Genomic DNA, 21,477 nt, shown 5'->3' on the forward strand with positions numbered 1-21,477 from the left:
GACGCTACTCACCAAGGTAGAATGTAGAACATTGTCTTTATAAACTGTGTTATGCCAATTGAGCTAGATGTTCCCTGAGACCATGGTCCCCACAGTCCTCTGCCCAGCAATTCAGTCCCTCAGTGAGTTTGGAAGTGTCTATGGAGCTTCCATGACCTTTCCTTGTACAAGTTGTGCCAGCTTCCCTAGTATTGTGTACTGTTTTAACCCTTCACCAAAGTTAACACTTATCTATTGTCTGTTTTTTTCCCCCACACACACCTACCATCCCTCGTAACCAACAAAGATTGTTTCTTTTTGAGTGTAAACTTTCACATGAGTTTTTGAAGTATAGGTCTTATACAATATTTGTCCTTTTGTAATTGACTTATTTTACTCAGCATAATGTCCTCCAGTTTCATCCATGTTATGAGATGCTTCACAGATTCATCATGGTTCTTTAATGTTGCATAGTATTCCATTGTGTGTATATACCATAGTTTGTTTATCCATTCATCTGTTGATGGGCATCTAGGTTGTTTCCATCTTTTTGCTATTGTGAGCAGTGCTGCAATGAATATGGGTGTGCATATGTCTATTCGTGTGATGGCTCTTATTTCTCTAGGATATATTCCTAGGAGTGGGATTGCATTTTATAGTGCTTTTTTTCTGGGTGCTGGCATTATCTTTGTTACTCTTATTCTCCTGTGCTGAATTCTTTTTGTTTGTGGATTTTTTTTCATTTCTTTTGTTTTTGTAGGTTTTGTTTTTACTGAGACTTCGTGTTTTTCTTCTTCATTTGGATGAGTAGGTTTGTTAACTTTCTTTGCGATTACCTTGAAATTTACCCTTCTCTTCCTAGATTTGAACCAGTCTATTAGAGATTTGAATTCCCTATCAGTTAGGTCTAGTGTCTTTTCTTCTAGTGGAAAGTCATCTGATGTTTTATTTTGGATGCCTACTGGAACCATCCTGTCCTGTTTTTGTAAATGCTTTGATATTGTCTGCTGCCTTCAGGGCATTCAGTGGTTATTTTCCTCCTTTATTGATTGTAGATTTGTTTGTTTTGTCCTGCATTTTTGTTTTATTTTGTTATATCTGAGCCAGTGGGCTATGAGTTCTTTGTTGTTTGCTCGTCTGTGGACACGATACTTTTCACCTCCTTCTCTAATGGGCAGGGTCAGTCACTCAGGTATGGTACAGCAGGGGAAGTCCAGTTGAAGAGGAGTTGCTGGGATAGGTTGTTTCTGGCACGTACCAGTGCTGACAGTGTGGACCGGGAGTCAGTGCAGGGAAGGTTCCAGTAGGCCGTGCCTGTGCTGCTTGGGAGTGTGACTTGCATAACACGTCCCACAGGACACAGGTTAAAATGACACAGTGTGAGCAGGGGGGTAACTAGAATTACAAACTTAACAATTTCAGCAAGTTAAACTTTGAGCCTTGGATGTTGTGTCTTTATTGTGAACTCAATACATACTATTCCAGATACTAGCTCATTTGACCTTTGAAACATCCCAGTGAAAATTTAATTAACTAGCTCAAGATCCACAGCTAAGAAATGAGAGCCAGGAATTAAATGCAGACAGTCTGGCTCAGAAACGATGTCCTGGACCACCACACACCAGAGCATCCACTCCATAAAACTGCATTGATAGTATATGTAATGGTTAATTTTATGTGTCAACTTGGATAGACTATGGTTCCCAGTGGTGTCACCAAACAGAAGAGTAGTTGCTGTCCGTAACGTAATCTAAAGCAATGTAATGTAATCATGCTCCATAACGTAACTGAATGTAACGTAATGAATCAATTCATTAGAAAGGGAGTTACTTAGGGTGTGGCCTGCCTTCACACTACAAATAGACATTTTGGCAGAACTTGCTGTCTCTCTTGAATCTGCACTCTTCCAGTCACCTGACCTATAGATCCGGGGACATAAGCCTAGGGAAGTCTCCAGCCTGCCATCTGACCTACGGATTTTGGTCTTCCCAGCCCTTACAAGGGCATACGTCAGTACCTTGAAATAAAAAGATAGGTGGATGGATGGATGGATGGATGGATGGATCGATCGATCGATCAATCAATTGGTCGATCTCAGTAGAGAACTCTGACGAAGACAGCACATAACTCAGAGTCAGAGTGAAAATGAAGTAATTAACGTGCATAACGTTCTTAGCATAGCCTGACACATAAGTGTTCAATGTTGGGTATTTACTATATATAACCAACAGTGCGAACTCACGGTGTTTCCTTCCTTTTTTTTTTTTCTTTTTTTTTTTTAATGGTACGGTTTTCTCTCCTCTACTCACAACTTCCGCGAAACAGTATTCCTTTCAAAATTCAAAGCTCATTTATCAGCATCCTAGAGCCAATTCCTAGCCTAAATCCCTCTCCATTTGTTTGTAACTCATATAACTGGGTTTCTATTTTATTTTGGTCTGCTTTCTAAACTCCTCATACAACAATCTGTCTAGTATCTTAGCAACACCTGCATCCCTGAATTGATTGTTCTAGGCCCTTCCCAAATTCTAAAATCCTGCCCCAGGTACTTTGTGTTCCACTCGTTAAATCTAATTGTATAACTGGTCCAAGCTCTGTACTGTATAAAATATGCAAACCCAGGAACAATTAATGAAGCTAATGCAAGAATCTAGGGGTTCTACTTCCAGGCTTCTGATTCAGGGGCTAAAACAATCTGAAATACCAAATCTAATTTTTCTGTCAATATACTTATTTATAACCAACAAGTAAAATGGAACACTGTTGGTTTTAGATACCCTCCATCAAAATAATATGAGAAACAGCATACAGATTAATTGTATGAGAGAAGATTCTTTGAATTACTCTATCATCTCTTAACAATGCCATTATATTTTTATACTTTTTTTCTCACACAAACCTAAATTTATAGAAACAGTAAGTTTGTAACTATTTAAGAAACCTATAGGAGAACCCAGCAAATACGTTCTCCACTACTCACCTACCTTTGAAATCAGTAGTGATTTCTAAATTCTGTTTATAAGTCAGCTTGAGAAATGAGAGGTTCTTAATCATATACTGTTTAGTCTTCTCCAATCATAAACAGATTCCAACAGATCATCTATGCAATTTTGGAAACTCCATAAGGTAGGAATATAACCCTCATACTGTGGAGAATAAACTGTTAAACAGCAAAATCCTGAAGAGGTTTCAAGAAAGCACTCTTTAACCGCTAGCAATGCAGTCAGAGAGGGCAGAATATTTTGAAATCAGACAGAAAAATGAATGAACAAAAACATAATTAGACACAGAAAGAGAAATGGCATTGCATAAAAGATTGTGGATAGAAAAAACAAAACAACCAAATCAATAGCTAAAGCTTTTATTAAAACATAATAATGAGAGAATAACTCTAAGGTGAACATTTGAGGGAGAGTAAGAGATCAAAAGATTTTATAGAACAGATTAAGGAAGGTCAGTCAAGGTTCAGTTTTGTTCTGAGAGCTGTTCACTGTTTGGATTCTCAGACACTATGGGGCATCTCAGAAGAAAAAAGGGCAAGGTGACTAGGGTCACCGTTTAGCAGCATTTGGACAGACAACTGGAATTAAGTTAAAGAGGTGGTAAAGAATAGTTGGATGCTAAGATTTTACAAGGTTCACAGTGGAAAATTTTTCATCCTTTGGGATCATGGAAGATATATAAGGAATATTTCTCAATTTTTAGTATCTTGAGAATACTTTTGAATCTGAGGCCAAGCTTTCTTTCTGTTGTTTTCCCTCTGGCTTCAAGACAGTTATGAGGAGGGGGAAAGAGTTAAGGAGATCTGTATCAAGATTTTCTTGGAATTTTTACCAGGAACTAGAGTTCACAAAATTATGAAAGTGGAGTCCCTGTAGGTACAAACAGTTAATCACTTGGATGCTAACTAAAAGGTTGCCAGTTTGAGTCCACCCAGAGGCACCTCAAAAGAAATTGAAAACCCTATGGTGCATAGTTCTACTTTGGCACATGTGGGTTCATTATAATAAACTCCATGGCAACTGGTAAACTTAATTGGGCAGCCAAGGTTGTGGGCTACTCCTCCCCCTTCAAAAGAACCTTCTACAAGGGGAGCGGTTAGCTGACAGCCTCCAGCTACCTCAACTTCAGGATCCAACAGAAAACTTGAGATAAAGCCATGCTGACTCAGACTGCTCCCAGTCAATGACCGAGTATTGCAGAAAGACTAGAACTGGGCAATTCTCACCCGACAGAGGACTTCTCTGATGGGAAGCTTTATTCTAGGGTCTCCCCTTATACCTGGCCAAGACTTAGTCTCCATACACCATCCTCCTCCCTCACCTCTCTTTTTGTCCAACATCATAATGAGAGCACATTGTGGTTTGAAAACACTCCTTGCTTGTGCCTGTTCCTTCTCCTCAATACCTTTCAGGGGTATTTCCTACAATAAATTTCTTGCACATTTACTTTTGTCTTGAAAGCTACTTCTTGCAGGGCCCAAACTGTCACATTAACTTTGTGATGGTTAAGGTTCTGTTTCAATTTGGCTGGGCTATGATTCTCAGTGGTTTGGCAGTTATGTAATGATGTAGTTTGGCAGTTATGTAATGATATAATCACCTTTGTGATGTAATCTAATGTGAACAGCCAATCAATTTTAAGGTGAATTTCCTTGAGGGTGTGGCCTGCATCCAATATATATGGATATTCTGGCAAAACTCATTGGCTTTGGCTCACTCAGGATCCTACATCTGGTTTGTCGTCATCTGACTTCTGATTCTCGGAACTTGAGCCAGCAGCCTGCTGTCTTACCTGCCAATCTTGGGTTTGTCAGTCGCTACAGTTACATGAGTAGGGAGAAAACTTCAGCGTAATACCTGACCCTAGAGTTGGGGACTTGCCAGCATCTATATATATATAAACACACTTCACTGGTTTTGCTTCTCTAGAGAGCCCAACCTAAGACATTTGGTACCGAGAGTGGTTCTAGAGAAGCAAAATTGTAAGGATGCATTTTCTAAATTGGTTCTCAAGTCTGGTTAGTTCAAAAGATGTTGATGACTCTGCTTCCAGTAGTAAAGAAGGCACTGTTAATCCATGGCATGAGGTGGCTATAGAAATATGCAAAATATCACCAAAAATAGATCAAGTATTGGTGAGATGCAGTCTGAGTGATCTCATGTTTGATACTTTTCTACAATTTTGTCAGAATGAGAAGTCTAAGGAAGCTGGTTGGTTGGTCCTACATTTGCTAGAAAAAGTGGTGAAAGAAAGAAACGAGCTCAGGGCTTCAGAGTGACAGTTCAAGTGCCTCATAAACAACCTCAAAGTTGCCACTGAATGGAGACCTTATTTCTTGTAGTATCAGAGCTGATATTGCCAAAAACCAAACTCAAAGTCCTATCATAAGAGTGGCTTAATTACAACACCAATTGAATTCTCAACCTCGAATAGTGTCTGAAGTTAAAGTGAAGGTATTGACAGGGAAAAAATGGGATCCTGATACTTGGGATGGAGACCTATGAGCAGATAATCAAGAAGCTGGGGACACTGAGCCTCTAAATTCTGTTGAATCACTCCTGCCAACAGAATTAATGCTCTCACTACCATCTGAAGAGATTGCTCCATCTTTCTCTGCTAAGCCACCCTTCCCAGTATAACCATTAGCCCTCTGCCACCACCTGATGAGATAAACCCAGCTGTGTCTGAAGAATGTTTGTCTGAGTCATCCCCTGTGAAGGCATCTGAGTCATAATCTGGGGCATCTCCTGAGACAGATGCCTTACAAGACATTGCTGAATGTTCTCAGAACATATCCTTACCACCCATTTTTGCTGCTAGACCTATAACTAGACTCAAGTCTGAGCAAGCCCCAAAAGCTGAAGTACAAAGTGTGACCCAGGATGAGGTACTCTACACTCCAAAAGAACTGCTTGATTTCTCTAATATGTACAAACAGAAACCTGGGGAATATGTATGAGAGTGGCTACTAAGGGTGGGATAAGGGTGCAAGGAACATAAACTTAGATCAGTCTAAGTTTATTGACATGGGCCCACTAAGCACTGATTCTTCATTCAATGTTTCAGCTTGAGAGGTTAGGAAAGGTTCTAACAGTTTATTTCATTGGTTTGCTGAAGCATGGATTATGCAGTGACCTGCACTAAATCAAGTTGTAGTACCAGACCTGCCTTGGTATACTGTAGAAGAAGGCTTAGAGAAATTGGCATGCTAGAGTGGATTTATCAGGTTAGAACCACAAACCCATACATAGAGTGCCCAGAGGACACAATTTTTACCACAGCAGTGAGGAACAAATTAAGAAAGGGAGCCCAGCATCCTTGAAGATTGCTTGCATTGCTATTTTATGTAAGTTAGATTTGACTGTGAGAACTGCCCTAACTGAACTAAGGCACATAACTACAATGGGGCTGATTGGACCTTATGATGGTAGGGGCCAAGTGGAGGCAATTAATCAACAAAGACAAGGTGGGGTGGTCACTGTAATTGACAGCAGAGTCAAAGCAGTAATCAGAATAGTCTGATTCATATGGCCATATGGTGCTGGCTACTTAGTCATGATGTCTGTAGGAGTGAAATAGAAAATCTACTAAATATTTACTTGATCTGTAAAAGCATAAGAATTCTAGGTCAAGTGAATGGCAGCCTAACTCAAATCACCAGAATACTCAAGGGCCTTCAATTGATTCCCAGACTTCAGAGAGAGAGAGTTTACAGACACACAACCCCTTGGATGAAGAAGAAGCTCAGTCCCCTTGAGGAAGGACCCCTCTACACTGCCAAAAATTTATACCTTTAATACTTATCCCAGCCTTCCCCAGAGGGATCTAAGGCCTGTTATGAGAGTGACGTTCATTGAGGAAAGAAAATAATCAGACTTTTTGGGGATTACTGGACACTGGCTCTAAACTGACACTAATTCCAGGAGACCTAAAATGTCACTGTGACCCATCAGTCAGAGTGGGGGCACATGGAGATCAGGTTAATGGAGTCTTATCTCAGGTTCATCACACTGTGGTTCCAGTGGGTGCATGAACCCATTCTGTAGTGATTTCCCAGTTCCAGAATGCATAATTGGAATAGATATACTCAGCAACTGGCAGAACCCCCACATTGGATCTCTGACAAGTGGAGTAAGGGATATTATTGTAGGAAGAGACAAGTGGAAGCCATTAGAACTGTTCCTACCTAGGACAATAGTATACCAAAAGCAATACTACATTCCTGGAAGGATTGTGGAGATTACTGCCACCATCACAGACTTGCGGGATGCAGGGGTGGTGATATCTACCACATCTCCTTTCAACTCGCATATTTGGCTTGTGCTAAAAAAGGATGGATCTTCGAAAATGACAGTGGATTATGGTAAACTTAACTAGGTGATGACACCAGTTGTAGCTGCTGTTCCAGATGTAGTGTCATTGCTTGATCAAATTAATATGTCTCCTGGTATCTGGTATGAAGCTTTTGATCTGGCCAATGCCTTTTTCTCAATTACAGTTTTGAAGGGACACCAGAAGTAGCTTGTGTTCAGCGGGCAAGGGCAGCAATGCACGTTCACTGTCCTGCCTCGAAGGTATATCAATTCTCCAGCGCTATGTCATAATTTACTACAAGGGAACTTGAGATTGCCTTTCCCTTCCAAAAGAGGTCACACTGGTTTGTTACACTGATGACATTATGATGATTGAACCTAATAAGAAAGAAGTGTCAATGACTCTGGACTTACTGATAAAACATTTGCATGCTCAAAAATGGAAAATTAATCTCACAAAATTTCAGGCACTTTCCACCTCAGTGAAATTTCTAAGAGACCAGTGATGTGGGGCATGTTGAGCTATTTCTTCTAAAGTGAAGGATAAATGATTGCATCTGGCCCCTTCTACAACTCTAAAGGAGGCAAAATGCCTGATGGGTCTCTTTAGATTTCAAAGGCAACATATCCCTCATTTGGGTATGTTATTCCAGCCTACTTATCAAGTCACTCAAAAAGATGCTAGTTTTGAGTACAGCCCAGAAAAAGAGAAGGCTCTGCAACAGGTTCAGGCTACCATGCAAATTTCTCTGCCACTTGGGCCATATGATTCATCCTATTTGGAATCTTTGCAGGCCCCTAGTGGTGAATCACAGTACAAACTCTTAGGATTTTGGAGTAAAGCCCTGCCATACTCCGCAGATAACATCTTTTGAAAAACAGCTTTTGGCTTGTTACTGGGCCTTAGTAGAGACTGAATGCTTAACCAAGGGCCACCAAGTCAACATGCAGCATGAGCTACCCATCATGGACTGGGTGTCATCTGACCCACAAAGCCATAATATTGGGTGGGCACAGCAGCACTCCATCATTAAATGGAGGTGGTATATACAAGATCCGCCTTGAGCAGGACCTGAAGGCACATGTAAGTTATAGGAGGAAGTGGCCCAAATGCCCATGGTTTCCACTCCTGTCATATTACCTGTTTGCTCACAGTCAGCACCTATGGCCTCATAGAGAGTTGTGTGTAATCAGTTGTCTGAGGAAGAGAAAACCTATGTCTTGTTTACAGATGGTTCTGCAAGACTTGCAGGCACCACTCAAAAGTAGACAGCAGAACAACTGCAGCCCCTTTCTGGGAACTTCCTGAAGGACAGCTGTGAAGGAAAATCCTCCCAGTGGGCAGAACTTTGAGCAGTGTACCTGGATGTTCACTTTGCTTGGCAGGAGAAATGGCCAGATGTGCAATTGTAAACTGATTCATGGGCTGTGGTCAATGGTTTGGCTGGATGGTCAGGCACTTGGAAAGAACATGATTGGAAAATTTGTGACAAGGAGGTATGGGGAAGAGGCAACTGAACAGACCTCTCTGAATGGAAGATGCAGTGAAGTGAAGATATTTGTGCCTCATGTGAATGCTCAACAAAGTTTGACCTCAGCAGAAGAGGACTTTAACAATCAAGTGGATAATATGACGCATTCTATGGAAATCGGTCATCCTCTTTCCCAAGCTGCTCCTGTCACTGCCAATGAGTTCATGAACAAAGTGACCATGTTGTCAAGGATCGAAGTTATGCGTGGGCCCAGCAACATAGACTTCCACTCACAAAGGCCAGCTTGGTTACCGCCACTGCTGAATGTCCAATCTGCCAGCAGCAGAGATCAACATTGAGACCACAATATGCCACCATTCCTTGAGGTGATCAGCCAGCAACCTGGGGACAGGTTGATTACATTGGATCACGTCTGTCTTAGGCTGGGTTCTCTACAGAAGCAAAACCAATAAAGCATATAAATATATAGAGTTATATCTAGGAAATAGCTCACGCAATTGTAGAGGCTAAAATGTCCCAAGGCTGTGGATCAGAGTAGAGGCCTCTCCCAATTCACTGAGCTGCAGAAGCTGGCGAACCCAAGGTCGGCAGGTCAGACAGCATGGCTTGTGCTCACAGGCTGTGAAGGTCGACAAATTCCAAGATCAACAGGTAAGCTGCTAGCTCAAGTCCCAAGAACTGGTGGTGAGACAAGAGGCAGCTGCTGGGTCTGGAACAAGCCAAAAACTTTGGCAAGGTGAGCAGGAAGGAAGTAGCTGGTGGAGGGCAGAGAGAGGAAGCTGAGGGGGTGGTGAGCCACCACAGGCCCCACGCCTGCCAGTACCACTCAGCAGATTGCATAAGGGTGGTGATCACATATCAAATTTCAACAAGGAAGTGATCACAATATTATACAACTGCCAAAACACTGAGAATCATGACCTAGCCAAGTTGGCATACAATTTTAACCACCACAACTTCCGTCATGAAAAGTGCAGTGTTTCATTCTTCCTGGGATAGACACTTACTCTGTATATGGATTTGCCTTCCCTGCAAGCAATGCTTCTGTCAAAACTACCATTCGTGGACTTACATAATACCTCATCCACCATCATGGTATCCCAAACAGCATCGCCTCGGATCAAGAAGCTCACTTCACAGCAAATGAGACGTGGAAAAGGGCTTGTGCTCCTGGAATTCACTGGCCTTACCATATTCCACACCTGGCTTGATAGCATGATGGAACTGCCTTCTAAAGACACAAGTATGGCATCAGCTAGGTGGCAATTCCTTGGAGGATTGGAGCAATGTTCTCTAGGAGATTGTATTTTCTCTAAACCAGCATCCAATATATGATGCTATTTCTCCCATAGCCAGGATTCATGAGTTCAAGAATAAAAAGGTGGAAATGGGAGTGGCACCACTCACTATTACCCCTAGTGACTCACTTTCAAAATTTTTTCTTCCTGTCCCCAAGACCTTATGCTCTGTGAGTCAAGATATCCTAGTTTCAAAGGGAGGAATGCTACTACCAGGAGACACAACACTGATTCCATTGAATTGGAAGTTAATGCCACCTGGACACTTTGTGATCTTCATTTCTCTGGATCAACAGGCAAAGAAGAGAGTTACTGTATTGGCTGCTGTGATTGATCCTGGTTACTAAGGGGAAATCGGATTGATATTACATAATGGAAGTAAAAAGAGTATGTCTGGAATACAGGAGATTCCTTAGGGCATTTCTTAGTACTACCATGCCCTGTGATTAATGTCAATGGAAAACTACAGCAACCAAATTCTGACATGACTACTAAAGTCCCAGACCCTTGAGGAATGAATGTTTGGGTCACCATACCAGGCAAAGAACCACGACCAGCTGAGGTGCTTACTGAGGGCAAAGGGAAAGCAGAATGGGTGGTGGAGGAAGGTAGAACTAGATACCAGTTACAACCATGTGACCACTTGCAGAAATGAGAACTATAATTGTTATGAGTATTTTTTCCTTGTATGTGTACATCAAATTTTTTTTGTTTTCCCCCCTTATAAAACATAAGATGTAGACAGGGCTAGTGCATTTTCAGTTGTTCACGTCAGTTTATCATATTAGACACAAGTATGAATTCATAATTGTCTTTATTTAGAGATTGTGTATGATTTAAAGAAGATATGTACAGGTGCCAAGGTGACAAGGTGTGGACTATCTATGATGGTTAAGATAGTGTGTCAATTTGGCTGGGCCATGATTCTCAGTGGTTTGGCAGTTATGTAATAATGTAGTTTAGTAGTAATGTAATGATGCAATTTGGCAGTTATGTAATGATGTAATCACTTCCAGAATATGATCATATGCAAATAGCCAATCAGTTATAAGGAGAGTTCCTTTGGGGATTTGACCTGTATCTAATATATATGGATGTTTTGGCAAAGCTCGCTGGCTTTTACTCACTTTGGATCCTGTGTTCAACTTGTCATCATCTGACCTCAATTCTTGGAACTTGAGCCAGCGTCATGCCATATCCCCTGCCAATCTTGGGTTCATCAGGCCCTGCAGCTGCATGAATCAGGAGAATCCCACGGACTTGGGACTTGCCAGCCTCTACAACCGAATGAGTCATCTCCTTGAGATAAACCTCTCTCTATATATATATAGGTGTGTGTGTGTGTGTGTGTGTGTGTGTGTATACACATATATATGTATATATACTTACTGGTTTTGCTTCTTTAGAGAACTCAGCTTAAGACAACCTCGTTTATAAAAATACTAAACACAGGACTAAGGAAATGTGTTTAAATAATTGATACTTTGCTACTCTGCATTCAAAACCTTCCAGAGATCATAGCACCACTAGATAGAGACAGATACAGCAATCCATGGCAACCATACAGATCCACAGAGATCTTTGAAACTTTTTTCTTTCTTTCTTTAGAAGAAAAAAAAAATACTCCGTAGCTTGTATCCATTTAAATATGTATGGTTATTGCTCTCTTGTTATAGCCTGTCCTTCCTTTCAAGGGATTCTGAAATGTGGTACAAACTGGTTAGAGCCGATTCCTTTTAGGGAGATCCTACATCACTGGTTGTTGCTGGGAAAAAACCCTGAACTAAGTAAAGAAATTAAAGAATTAGAGAAGCAGATGACTAGTTGCAAATTAGTCCCCCAATTTAGCTTATATGACTTCCACAAATACCCTTAACTCATCTGCTATTCCTGCCTCCATATACTACAGTGTATGTAGCTGAAGGTTCTACTTCTCTTATTTTTTTCACACATTTTTAATTTTATTTCCTTTTCTTTGCATGCCTCGGTTAAACAAAGGTACTAGAATATTATTGTTGCTTTATTTGTGTACAGGTAAAGTAACATTTTTTTGTAGATATCTTCAAGAACATCTTCTTTACTAATTTCCTTTTGGGAAGGATAATGTCTTTTATTTTTCTTGGTAGTTACAGTTTTTATGTTCTAAGATTCACTTAAATATGGTGCTGGAAAAACAGGGGAGGAAAGTACTCCAGTTGCTATATGCAATTAGAAGTATGTGAAACCCTGAATCTGAACCTGCAAATAATAAATCCTAATACATTACAATATTCCATGATATTCCAGTACACAAATAAATCCTAATACATTACAATATTCCATGATATTCCAGTACACAAATAAATCCTAATCATTACAATATTCCATGATATTCCAGTACACAAAAAGTAAATAAATACACATTAATAGCTTTAACTGTGACGATGAATAGGTATTATAGTAAATAGAGTAAGACTAGACACTTATCTAACCATTTGGAGAAGATAAAGTGCTTCAGAAGGAAAGTTTGTTGGAGATTAAGATGGAACCTCAGAACCAAGAAAAAAGATCAAGAAATACACTGGAAACACTACCAATGTAAAGCCATATCAAATTAACTGTGTCTTGTTTCAGAAGATACCAATTACTCTTTAACAGATTTTTACTGTTATTTTTAATGCTTTGTCAGAATCACATTTTATTCCTTCAAGTTTATTCTCAATTGCTTTATTTTATTCTTTAATCCAGTTCACTATGATGAGTACCTGCCAGCTGTAAAGCCTTATGAGTAACAACGACAACAAAATGAGTAAAATATAGTCTCTGATCTTTGGGCTCTAATGTGGTTTTAAACATATCAAGGAGTATGCTTCCCCTATGGAAATACAATTATTTTTACAATTGAAAACAAAGGAAATGTGTGATTGGCTCTATAACTAAACTGACCAGGACACTTTTAAGAGTGAAATGTGGAGCCATTAATTATTATTTCAGGACAACAGGCATAAACTGGGACTAACCAGGCAACCTGGAATAATTAATTACTTTATCCACAACCAACTGCTCTGGAGTGCATTTTTTTCCTATAAGGTAACATATACTCTCTGCTGTGTATCCAAAGCTCGTAAGACTGGCAGACTCACCTAAATCAGAGTTAGGGAATGAACAGGAATGGGTGTGGGTGCTTAACTAGCATCTTCCTGAAAGTATAAAGAGATTAACACAACTGTTTCACTATCACTGAGCCTCTGATATATATAACTGATGCTGTGAGAAAAAAGAAAAATGCATGAGTGCTTAGTGACCTTAGATATACACTCAGTGGTGAGATATCAAAAAATTAATAGTCTACCAGAAATTTTAATATGACTAACACACATTTGTCTATCATTTTTGTTCTCAAAGAATAAGGTTAATGATAAATCTTCTGACAGATATAAATGTGGCTCCAGGTGTGAGGATCCAACATAATATCCAATGTGATCAATTTCCCCTCAGAGAACAAAGTAACAGCATGAATAAAAAAATCATCTTTTATGATAATTTTAGCCCTCACCAAAATACTTGTACCACTTTCTACTGATATTCCTATGTTTCCTCCCAATTCTAATATAAGCTCACCCGGGTCAGTGATGACTCAGGGATCACACAAAATCTTTGCTCTGTAAATAGAATTTTTGCTCAACATGTGGACATTTAATCCTTTCCATGATTACCAATAAGCTGCTGAAGAAAGTTAGAGTTGACTGTGTATTCATGGTTGCTATGAGTCGGGAATCAACTCAACAGCAACAGGTTTTGGTGGATTCATGTGTTGTAATAAAAGAAAGAATCTACATGGGATCACTGCTCTCCATAAATTGAAACTTTGGTCTGGACTGCATCATTCAAGCCATTCCTAAGAACTAAGTCCCCATGAAATCAATTTCAACATTCAAATGAGTTAAGACCTTATTTTTTACTTGCTGAAAAGTTACATTACTTCTATGACTTCTATGACTCTGCGACTTCATCAAAACTGAATGGGTAAGATGAATATTATCTTACGTTCCTTAAGAGCAAACAAAATTAACACACACATGCACTATGTCAACTGCATCAGCCATGGAGGTGTGCTGCTTGGCTCTCCCTTCAAGGAAGAACTTACTCTTTCACTGCAAGAAATGCAGTGAGCTAACATCTTCTAGATGTTAGTGCCTTTAGTATCCACCACGGCTTTTGAGCCATACTATGCCTTCATGGATCCCTGGTGGCATAGTGGTTACGAGCTCGTTTGTTAACCAAAAGGTTGGCAGTTTGAATCTACCAGCAGCTCCTTGGAAACCCAATGGGGCAGTTCTACTCTGTCCTATAGATTCGCTACGAAGAATTGGCCTGACGACAACAAGTTTGCTTTTGTTTGTTTGTTTTTATGCTTTTCTGGGGCAGCTCTCACACAAAGAGTCAAATGCTGGGGTAACATATCCTGGCCCTTTCTGTTTACACTGGGATTTCTCTAATGGGCAACCTCTTCTCTGTGGCCCCCAATTAGGTTGACCAAGACTTTTTCAGAACTGCATCTCAGGCTGCACCAATCTTGCCCAGTTCTACTTCCTCCCCTCTTTTCACTTCCACAGACATTAATCCCCAATAAATTTCTTGCACTCCTAACTATCTCAGCATCTATTTCTAGCAGCCCCAACTAAAACACACAAACTATCTACAAGAGTTCTCTGTGACTTATGCCTAGTGCCATCAGTATTTTCTTGGTAAATTCTATCAAGTTCTAACACATAAACTCTTCAAAAAGCATATTCTCCAATTATTTGTTATAAAGGGATTTGTCAAGGTATTTGGGGTCATGAACCTCACTAAGAGTTTAATGAACACTATGTTGTTATTAGTTGACGTCAAGTCGATTCCAACTCATGACGACCCCATGTGCATAAAGTAGAACTGTGACCTTTCAGAAGCAAATCACCCGGCCTATCTTCTGAGGCACCTCTGGTTGAATTTGAATCACCAACCTTTCAGCTAGTAGTCAAACACTTAACCATTTGTGCCACACAGGGACTCCCATTGAAAGCTATAGGCAATCTATTTTTAGAAAATCACAAGTAAAATTAAAACTGATGTGCATTGTTAAGGTTTGATATACACCGAGTTTGAAAGTTGACCCCAGGTAATAAGATCATTCTCTAAAAGGAAGCTTCAAATTGTGAGTGGCTTGCAACACAGGAGAGGTGAGACTCCTCACTTAGTGATGCTGCTACCAGTCTCCACTTTAAACTGCGTGGTGTGTGAACTATCTATTTGATATCCAATTTTTGTTCAGAATTTTCCAGTGGCTCTCTATTGTACACAAACTGGCAAAAACTCTTCTTTTATCATCCATATATAGGTTCTCTGATACAATCTGGCCAAGCAATGTTTCTTTCCTGTCTTTTCTTCTATATTACTCTTCTCGCCTCATGTCAAATTTATCACTAGTATTTATCCATACTCTGCATTCCTCAGTTTTTGAGTCTTTGCTCGTATTGATATCTCTTCCTGGAATGTAGTTTACACCACCTTCCCTCATTTCCATCTTCATTATTTTTCAAGATCAAGTACAAACACTCCTCATTCTATGGATACCTAGAATTTATACATCAATCTGATATTTTCCCAATTTATTCTGTATTTGTGTATTAAAAAATTAAAATGTGGAAAACATCTCACCCCAGTATTCATCTCTATAAATAGGTTATATTAATTTTATTTTACTAGTGTTTATTAGTTTTCCTTTCCCCAGAAGCAGGAGAAGTTCAAGAACACAGTATTGGAGTTGATTAGCTGCTTAGCATCACAAATAATTATCTCCCACCTCTTCTATTAGTTCCCTTTCGTTAGTATTTTCCCAGTGGTTTTGGCTATGAAATACTCATGCTTAGCACCAAGACTGCAGAGAAGTAGAAAGCTATTGCATAGTAGGCATTTTAAGAAAAGAATCCTTTTATTATACAGGGAGGTATTAGTATACATAAATGTGCATATGTTAATTACTACATCATTCTTCATTGTGTTTCATTTTACCTACGAGGAATTCCTATAACTTGAAAAAGGATTCTAGAACACTCTATAAGCTTTTTTAATACTATAAAAGACATTCGAAAAAGTTCAGGTAAGCTCATATCTCCTAGCTCCATAATAAATCCATGTACAAGATAGGTAAAAATGGGCTCAGTTACACTGAATATTCCACTTCATGAGAATATTGCATGATCCATATTTGGAACTGATATATTATCAGCTTTGGATGATATTATCAGACCTTTCCTAAGAGCAGATTTTAGTAAGAGATTAAAGGAAGATAAATTTAGGGCATAGATAGGGGAGAAATAGACAAGCAGAGATAGTGGAAAGCAGAGGAGTGGAGAGGGTAAAAAGGAAAACAGAACAAAAGAACAAAGAGAAATTTCTAGTTGTAAAAAAAGGTAAGAGAATATGAAAGTAGAAAGAGAAAAATGCAAAAATTGATGACTTTAAAATTTTACCCAATGTTAATCAAAATATTCTTATATTCTAAATTCAAAAATGCTGCAAAATCCATTAAGTAAGTTCTACTTCTGGCAATGGAGGACCAAGAAAAGCCTTTGAAAAGAAAAAAAGGAAAGACTGAAGACACTGGAGAGTTATGAAGGGAGTGGGAATGTGTAAGACCAAGATCTCGAAGAAGAGAGAAGTCAAGTGAGGTGATCTGGCATTTGGAGTTCTTTTGTTACCTGGATAGTTTTAATTATGGAAACAGAAGTGGTGTCTGAGAAATTAATATGCTAACTTTCAATATTATCAGAGGGCTCGAGAAACTAAAATTTTATTTAAGAGCCTGTCAAGAAGGAGGGACTCTGGTAGACACCTTAAGTTTTATTTATACTTAGAAGTGCTATCTTCAAGGACAAAGAGTGAAACAAAACAAAACAGCCCTGACAAGACTGAAGCACAGTTTGTATAATTTTAATTCTTGAATGAATAGAGATGACCTGTCCTCGCATAACTGCCTCCTAGAAACAAAATTTAATTCTCTGTGGAGGATAAACTCATCCAGGACCCTTTTTAAATTTTTCTAGTAAAATGTCCAGTTGTCAATCAAGTTTAACCTGTCCCAACAAAAGAAAATAAATCATCAAAATTTAAAAGAAACAATATAATATTAGCAGATCAAGAGTTGGGAACTTTACACCCTTTTAGCGACCCATGGACACATGGTATCCTAACTAATTTTTATGCCTCTGGAGTTCTTTGGCAGTATACTTTTCCCACTGAAAGTATTTGCTGCCATTCAGCGGGGACTTACATAATGGCAAAAGGGAAAAGAAACGTTAGTTGAAGCAAAATAGCTGGAGTATGAGGCTTGAAAGTAAGGCAGTGCAACCAGGAAGTGTGATTGGGTAAAAATTTTGTTTATTTGGCTTTTGTACCTCTAGATAAGCCTTGTAAGCATATTTATGGTTTCCTGTGTGGTAGTTACAGAGCCCTGGTGGGCTTGGTTTTGTGTGTGTGTGTGTGTGTGTGTGTGTGTGTGTGTGTGTGTGTGGTATTTGGAAAACAGTTTCCCCATGTAACCTAATGGAAGGTACCCCACCATATTTTCAGCAACCAAGGTTCGTTGGGACATACTGTTGCCCATCAGTCAGCAGGCTTGAGAAGGCAAAAAGTTCAGTGGTAACCATGTAATCCCAGATAGTACTTCTCAAAATCTGTATTACCAACCACAAATTTAAACACACCTCATGACTCAGCATACTTCATTAATGAAAACACATGGTATCCAAAAAAAATTCAAATCAGAAAATAATAGGGTCACCAAAGGGGTACCTAGTATAAAATCAAACAAAACTAGTTTCTGTTGAGTCAGTTTTGACTCATGACAATGCCATGTATGTCAGAACAGAATTGTGCTCCATATTGCTCATGGTCGCCCCACGTATGTCCGAGTAGACCTCTACATCATAGCATTTTCAATGGCTGATTTTTTGGAAGTAGACCACCAGGCCTTTCTTTCAAGGCACCTCTGGGTGGACCCGAACATCCAACCTTTCAGTTAGAAGCTGAGTATATTAACCATCTGCACCACCCAGGAACATACCTACCGTAGGAACGAACTATTCCATTACTATAGATTAGTTTGCATTTTACAAAGTTTTATATAAATAGTATCATATAGTAGGTATTCTTTTTCTGTTTGGCTGCTTTTATTCATCATATTTATGTTGACCCTTAACCATGCCAATTAGTGTAATAACCTAGTCAATTGCCGTCAATTTGGCTTCAACTCATGGTGGCCTTATGTATAACAGAACAAAACACTGCCTGGTCATGTGTCATCCTCACAATCTTTGGTATGTTCGATCCCATTGTTGCAGATGCCATCATGTTAATCCATCTCATGGAGGGTTTCCCTCATTTTCACTGACCCTTCACTTTACCAAACATGTTCTTTTCTAGCGATTGGTTTTTCACAATGATGTGCTGAAAGTAAGCTATGATGTGGCCAAAGAAAGCAAAACAAAGTCTCGCCATCCTCCCTTCAAAGCAGCATTCTGACTGTACTTCCTAGAAATCTGATTTGTTTAGTCTTCTGGCAGCCCATGGAATAGTCAGTATTCTTCACCAACATCACAGTTCAAATGTACTAATTCTTCTTTGATCTTCTATTATCATGCTTTTGATGTTGTAGCTAACAAATTTTTGCCTAGCTCAAAGTCATTTTTTTATGTTTTATTCTAGAAATGTTAAGGTTTTAAATTTAGGTTACGATCCATTTTTGTATTTGGGACAAAGTGTGGTTGAGATTCATGATTTTTTTTTTTTTGCTTACGGCTATCCAATTTTTCCAGTATCAATTATTGAAAAGATGAAAATTAATCTCCACTGAATCTGCTTTGTAGCTTTGTCAAATATATACACATTCTATGTTTCTTCATTGATCTATTTGTCTACCTTACATCATTAATATCATGCTATCTTGATAACTATAGCTTTATAATAAGTCTTCATATCAGGAAATATTAGTCTTTCAACCTTTTTTTCTTTCTTTTGCTTTCTCAAAATTTTTTGACTATTTTAGGTCCTTTGCATCTCCATATACATGTATACCTATGTCTTATTGACTATGCAAATGCATTTAACCGTGTGAATCATAGTAAATTATGCATAACTTTGGGAAGAATGGGAATTCCAGAACACTTAATTGCGCTTATGTAGAACCTTTGCATAGACCAAGAGGCAGTTTGGACAGAATAAGAGGATGCTGGGTGATTTAAAATCAAACAAGGTGTGTGTCAGGTTGTATCCTTTCAACATACTTATTCAATCTGTATGCCGAGAAAATAATCTGAGAAGCTGGACTATATAAAGAAGAACTAGACATCAGGATTGGAAGAAGACTCAATCAAAACCTTATTTAGCAATATTCGACAAACTTTTATATGTTGTATTTTCATTTGCATTGGGTTCAATGTAATTTTTATGCTACTAGGGACTTCCACTGTGACTCATGAATTATATAAAAGTATGTTGTTTAGTTTTCAAGTGAGAGACTTCCTGTGAATCTTTCTTTATCCAATGTAACTATATCTGCCTCTTAATTAGAATGTTTAGACAAATGACATTTAAAGTGATCATTGGTATCATTAGGTTTAAGTCTGTCATTTTGCTATTTGTTTTCTATTTGTCCCATCTGTTCTTTTTCCTCCTCTTTTTCCTATTTTCTTAACTTCTTTTGGAATTAGTACTTTCTGTAACTCTAATTTGTTTTATTTGTAGGCTTAGTGGCCATAAATTTTTGATCTTTGGTTTTTCCATTAGTTAGTTTTTTTTTTTTTTTTTAGTGGTTACCTTAAGCTTTAGATTATACACCTCTGACTTGTCACCTATAGTATAATTATCTTGCCATACTATACTTTCATCTCTTTCCTCCTGGTCTTTGTGTTATTTTTTTTCATATATTTAACTTACACATATCATATAAGCTTCACAGTGAATTATCATTAGTTTTGTTGAAACAGTTATCATTTAAAGCAATTTTAAAAGTAAGAAAAATATAATGTATTTTTACCCATATGGTTACTATTTATGATGTTCATCATTTATTTATGTAGGTTCATATTTATTTATGGTCTAATTTTCCTTTCATCTTAAGAATTGTCTTTAACATTTCTGGAGTGCAGTTATTTATGTGATGAATTCCTTCAATGTTTGTATATCTGAAGGACTCTTAATTTTCCATTGTTTTTGAAAGATATTTTCACTGGATATAGAATTCTAGATTAACATTTTTTTTTTGAAATTCAGTACTTTAAAGATGCAGCTCCACTGTCTTCTTATTTGCATTGTTTTGGATAAGAAATCTATTGCAATCCTTATCTTTATTCCTTTGTACATTAAGTCTTTTTTCTCTTGATGTTTTTAAGATTTTTCTCTTTATCACTGATTTTGAGCAATTTGACTATATTTTGCCTTGTAGTTTTCTCCCTGTTTCTTTTGTTTCAGTGTCATTCAGGTTCTTGGAATTGTGTTTTTCTTTTTTTTTTTAATTTAATTTGGAACACTTTCCAACTTTATTGCTGCAAATAATTTTTGCAACTCCCTTTCCATCTCTTTCAAGGACTCCAATTACATGTAGATTGGCCTCCTTGAATTTTTCTCACAGATCACTGATGTCCTAATTAAAAAAAAAAAAAAATCTTCTGCGCCTTGTTTTTTATTTTGAATGGTATTTATTTCCACATCTTCAAGTTCTCTAATGATTTCTTCTGCAATATCTAATCTGCCATTAATCTCATCCAGTATATTTTTCATTTTAAATATTGTAGTTTAAATTTCCTAAATTTCAATTTTATGATTTTTTATATCTTCCATGTTCTTACTTAGTTTTTGAGCTTATTGAGTACAGTTAAAATAATTGTTTTAATGTCCTTTTCTGCTAATTCTAATATCTGTGTCAGTTCTGGGTTGGTTTCAATTGATTAATTTTTCTCATCATTACGGATCATATTTCTGCATCTTTCCATGCCTTGTAAATTTTTAATTGCATTCCAAAAGTAAATATATCTTGCTGGGTACTGGATATTTGTATTTCGTATCAGGTTGCATGGAAGATTCATTAACAACCTGGGATATGCAAATGATACATCTTTGTTTACTGAAAGCAAAGAAGACTTGAAGCACTTACTGATGAAAATCAAAGACTACAGCCTTCAGTATTCATTACACCTCAACATAAAGGAAACAAAAATTCTCACAATTGGACCAATAAGCCACATCATGATAAAAAAGGAGAAAATATTGAAGTTGTCCAGTTTTTCATTTCACTTGTATTCACAATCAACGTCCATGGAAGCAGCAGTCGAGAAATCAAAGGATGTATTGCATTGGGCAAATCTGCTTCAA

This window comes from Trichechus manatus, unplaced genomic scaffold (assembly GCF_000243295.1).
Source record: "Trichechus manatus latirostris isolate Lorelei unplaced genomic scaffold, TriManLat1.0 scaffold00004, whole genome shotgun sequence".
Classification (NCBI taxonomy): domain Eukaryota; kingdom Metazoa; phylum Chordata; class Mammalia; order Sirenia; family Trichechidae; genus Trichechus; species Trichechus manatus.